At 45.4% G+C, this 5,519-nt stretch overlaps 1 long non-coding RNA gene across 1 annotated transcript; it reads right to left on the bottom strand.

The window, feature by feature from the left end:
* Window positions 1–3,602: 3,602 nt before the first annotated feature.
* Window positions 3,603–4,645, bottom strand: LOC120964429 (uncharacterized). Its single transcript, XR_005756647.3, has 2 exons — window positions 4,376–4,645; window positions 3,603–4,268 (listed from the first exon to the last, which is right to left on the bottom strand). It is a non-coding gene; the product is annotated as an uncharacterized lncRNA (long non-coding RNA).
* Window positions 4,646–5,519: the final 874 nt, after the last annotated feature.

Here is a 5,519-nt window from a genome sequence, read left to right as displayed (position 1 = left end):
CGCGTAGGAAGCCGTAGCCCGGCCGGGCAGGCAGCGGGCCGCCGTCCTCGAGCTCGAGCTCGCCGGCGATCCCCTCTGGTCGTCGCAGTAGCTCCAGCCCCTCCCAGGCCAGGGCGACCCTTCCAGGGCCTCCGCCTCTCTCCGGTGAAGCCATCCCGTCCCCCTGGAGCCCCTGGAGTTTCCTCTGCTCGCCGTCTTCCTCATCTCTGGCGACCACCGCGTTCTGCCTCCTCTTGCGAGGTCGATTCCGACGCCGTCCGACCACCCCTAGCTACGCTACGGGTATGGGCAGGTGCGCCTCCATCCCCTTTCTCCATCCCTCCCTCTGGTTTTGGCCAAGGAGCCCTCGTCACCGGTAAGAGCTCCGACGAAGCCGCGACTCCCTCTGTTTCCTTCTCCCCCTCCTCCTCACCTGCCTAGCGGGGCCTGCTAGTCAGCAACTCTGTACGCGCGCGAAGCGGTACGAGTGGTGGAGCCCCTGGCCTTTACGCCTTCGACGTCACACCCCAGTTTGTTTATTTTTATTCAAATTCATTTGAATTTACAGAATGCTTCAAACAGCCATAACTCTTCAACCATAAGTCCAAATGAATTGATTCTTTTTGCATTTTGTTCTTTGCAAAAAAATCTAGCAGCTCACCAAAGTTGAGATTTTTCTGAGCTGTTTACAATTTCTGGTGATTTTCAGAAGTGTTCTTGATATTTTCTTTTTGTGCTTAAAATTATTTTCAGAGGGTGAGGCTTGTCTTGAGGATCACCAGAAGGCTTGTGAACCTCATCTGCACTAAGGCAAGCCACATCAACATTTTCATGGTGTCATTTCAATATTTATGATTTTCTTACTTGAATGAAATGATTAATCCATGCATTTAAATAACTATTGTGTTATTTATATCCTGTTAAGTGTTTGTTAGTTATTATGCTTGATTTACAGAATGTTGAAACTAGCTTATTGGTAAAGCAAAGCTAAGATCTATTTGTGGTGATGATAAAAATATTTTTGTTATGCATGTTAGTAATTACTTAAAGTTATTTTCTTGCATAAATAAAATAGTAAAATTTGCTAGAAAATATTCTGTTAAGTACTTGTTTAGCCATTTTACTTGACTTACAGTATGTTTGAACCTAACTTGGTTGGTAAAGAAATTAGGAATTTTTTGTGGCATAATCTTTGCTATGCATGTAAGAAATTAATCGAAGTTACTTTCTTGCATGAGAAATAATAAAACTTGCTGCAAAATATTTTGGTTAAAGTGTGAGTTACCCCGACCAGGAAAGTAATATAAGGTGTTGATGTTTATGCTTAGTGTGAATATGGTTGACATCAGTCATTTTCGTTAATATGTGATGCATGTGTAGTTTTGCGTTTCATGGCATGATATGACACCGGTCATTTTCGTTTTAAGTTGAACCTGAATATAAATCAACTTGAATATATCGTTGACTGGGTCATGGTGTCGCTGAATCGAGTATTTTCCCAGCGCAACCACATTCGCCTTTGTGGGAAGGCCTTGATTCGGTCCATTGACATTGCCTCTGGTCGGTGCCTCCAACTAGGGAAGGTTATGGCATGCTTACCCTGGCCCAGTAAGCAGGCATAACCTTGTGTGCCCGTTGTTGAGATTATGGTACCGGGTCCCCGAGTGGGATCGTTTTGGCCACGACGGTGGTCGTTGTATCTTTGGTAGACACGGGGCCACCCAGGACTAGCCCGTTGGGGATTGGGTCGGGTTGTCCGGGAGAGTGTCATGGCAATGGAACGGTTTCGTCGGAATGCCATTGGTCCACCCGAATGGGAGTGCGAGGCCATGGGTTCCGTGGTGTGGGTACAGTGTGCTACCTCTGCAGAGTGTATAATCTATCGATAGCCGAGTCCACGGTCACGGACGCATCGTAGTAGGTCCCACCATGAGTCAACGTTTAATAAAATTTGCACACTAAGTTGTGAACTTTGCACTGTTGAGGATGGCTGAAGGGCCATCGAGATGTTCGGGACCAAATATTGGTCGTGGTTGTGATCGCCGTAAGGATCGTGAGTTACTCTTGTCAAGACCACGATGGTGGTTTGTTTGTGATCCAAGAATGATCACGGTTGGTAAGTCCATCCCGAGGGACGTTCGAGCATGATCACAGCATGTTGGACATATAGTGTTGCATTATTATTAATTGGTTAATTATCATGATATTGTTTTGCCATTATGATTATGCCTGTTGTGAGCTTGCAAGTACATTCAATGTACTGACCTGGCGTGTCATGCCAGATTTCAGGAAAGTCTCGTTGGAAAGGAGTGCTTCTCGAGTCTAGATCGTGTCCACATCGGTGTCCCTGTGATATGGAGTTTCCGCTATGACGTTGTTCCGCTGCCACGTAGTTGTTATGATCGAGGCCCCTTTTATGTTCACTAAATAATGTACATATTGTTCAGCCGCACCGGGCGTGCTGCTTGGCCTCAACATCTGTTGTAATATAAACTCTGATCCGCTAGCATCAATAAAGCGGTTGTTTCTGTACAAGATGTTGTGTGTTGCCAGAAGACATGGTCTCTGTGCTGGCAATGCATGGTAAACCGGTCGCTCTGAGCCGGGGTGCCACAGGGTGTTTGAAATTCATTCTCATTTCTTGCATGGGTCCTAAGCATGCAACCAAGGACACATATTTGATTTTTCAACCAGTTTATATGCACTGGAGAATGTGCATGTAGTTCAAATTTAAATTATGCGCATAAAATGCCTTGAAAACCCAGTTAATGTATAAAAATGTCCAAACGAACCCCGAAAAATTACAAAATTGAACACACCACTCCTGTTGTTCTATGTTGACACACGAATTTTTTTTGAAAGCAATAAGAGGCAATTGATATCGTTTCGTCCCAAAGGTGGCACGTTCCCTACCGAAACAATCACGCTTGTTGTGAGAGCTCTGGTTTGTGAGAAGCTTATACCCAAACCTGCCCCAAATGGGACAAATATTTTACCACGGCATGTTGGTGCCACTTCATGATAGCATGCCAAGTTTCATGAATTTCAGACGAGTTTTGGATTTACTAGAATTTAAAAGCCATGTATCTCAATGTTTGCGGCCGAGTGACGGTAGCAGGGTGTTTGAAATTCATTCCCATTTCTTGCATGGGACCTAAGCATGCAATCAAGGACACATATTTTATTTTTCAACCAGTTTATATGCACTGGAGAATGTGCATGTAGTTCAAATTTGAAATATGCACATAAAATGCCTGGGAAACCCAGTTAATGTATAAAAATGTGCAAACGAACCCCAAAAAATTCGAAAATTGAACACAACACTCCTGTTGTTATATATTGACACTCGAAAATTTTTGAAAGCAACAAAAGGCAACAGATATCGTTTCCTCCCCAAAGGTGGCACGTTCCTTACAGAAACCATCACGCATGTTGTGACAAGCTCTGATTTCTGAGAAGCTTATACCCAAACCTGCCCCAAATGAAATAAAAATTTTACCACGGCATGTTGATGCTGCTCAATGGTCACATGTCAAATTTCATGAATTTTAGACGAGTTTTGGATTTACTAGAATTTAAAAGCCATGTATCTTAATGTTTGTGGCTGAGTAACAGTGGTAGGGTGATTGAAATTCATTCTCATTTCTTGCATGGGACCTAAGCATGCAACTAAGGACACATATTTGATTTTTCAACTAGTTTATCTGCACTGGAGAATGTGCATGTAGTTCAAATTTAAATTATGTGCATAAAATGGCTGAAAAACCCAGTTAATCTTTACCTAATAATAAAGCATCTACTGCTTATGCCCACACACCCGTCGTCGCACTTTTGCAAAAAGACCCTTCTCTTTTTTGGAAATTGAACCCACACTTCCATCATTAGTCAGCCCCAAACCGACACACAGGAGAGAAAAAGAAAAACAGCGCCCCGCACGACCCTGCCTCCTCGATCCCATCTCCACGTCCATCCTGCTGCCACCTCCTGCCCCGTGCCGCGTCGACCTGCACCGCGTCCCTCCCCAAACGGCGGCGATGATGGAGAGCGCGGCCTAGCTCCTGACCGACGGACCCGCCGGCTCCCCGCTCCTCGGGGAAGAGAGGAAGAAAGGAGAAGGAGGAGGGGCACAAGGTGAGGGATGCGGTCACCGGCGGTGGTGGCTCCGGTTAGCCGCCGGCAGGCAGGGAGACGAGCTCCTGATGAGGCGGCGGGGCTCAGTGCAGGCTGGTTCCTCGAGATCAAGCCCTTCCTCATCTTCCTCTCATTCGCTTGGCTCCTTCCCTCAAGTCCTGAATGGTTCACACATAACTATAAGCTAGCTACGACGGGAACCAGCTGGATCGATTTCATCCGCTGGCTGCGGACGCATGTACGCGAATGCTCAAGGAGCGCTGACCTCGGCGTCGAAAACTTGGGGCTCAGACGACCACGCCGATCCGCAGCCCCGGCGGCAGATCCACGTGGCCCCGTCAAGCAGCCGCCGGCCACCGCTGTCGCGCCTCCGCCACAGACCCAGTCCGCCCCCACGCGCAGGCCCGGCCACCAGGAGCCCATACGCAGCCGCGCCACAACTGGCCGACAAAAGCTCGGAGGATTTAAGAGAGGAGGGAAGAGAGAAGGGCAACGCGGCGCCGTGGACTGGAGCACGGTCGCGTGGGTGTGTGTGTGGCTAGCAGGGAGAACAGCCGGTGTCGATAAGGCACGCAGTTGGAGGTCGCTCTCGGTGTGGATTGCTTTTTTAGTTGGCTGCACCGAGTACCGACCAGAAGCTACTAGATGTTGCTATACGTGCCAGCACCGATTGCATTTTATTTTTCTTCTAAATGAGCACCGGTATAATAATTGGCTGCTGTTGTTTGTTGTTACTGTTATAGTTTAATTTCCATGCCTACCACATCTTATGAATACATCATGTGATATACAATAATTAAAAGTGAGTAAAATATTTGAATAAATAGTTCTTAAGGGAGAAGACATTTGGAGCTCAACAGCACTTGACAATTAAGATATTCCCCAACTCTCGATGTTACCGATATCGTTGGTGAGACAGAAATGAGAGATAGAGATGGATAAAGAGTAGAGAGAATGTGGCCACGACGCATCTTGAAGTTTACCTTTTTTTGTAGACAATCCAATCGAAATTTACCTGTGATGGGGAACACATAAAAGCTTGCTTTTTATGGTGATGTTGGCCAAGTTCAAATAATGCAAAAGAAAAGGAACGAAATATAATCTTGCAAATCAAATAACCAACATTTTTTAAAATAATAATTAACATAATAGAAACCTCTTTGCTTTTGAATATTAACAAAAAAATTATATATAAACAATCCCAATGCAATGCACCATTACTCTTTCGCCCAAAAAATTCTTTTGAATATTATAAGAAAAACTTTTGAATTAGTTATTAAACCCTTGAATAGTATACAACAATTCCACCGTTTGTATATCTGGCTAGAAACAAATACAACATTCCTCTTCCAGCCGATGACAGTGCTAAGCTGAAGGAGGCGCCATCCAAGGACATCCCTACGACTTTC

Source organism: Aegilops tauschii, chromosome 5, assembly GCF_002575655.3.
Source record: "Aegilops tauschii subsp. strangulata cultivar AL8/78 chromosome 5, Aet v6.0, whole genome shotgun sequence".
Lineage (NCBI taxonomy): Eukaryota > Viridiplantae > Streptophyta > Magnoliopsida > Poales > Poaceae > Aegilops > Aegilops tauschii.
Note: the sequence above shows the minus strand (reverse complement) of the source record. Positions and strands in the feature narration are given on the sequence as shown.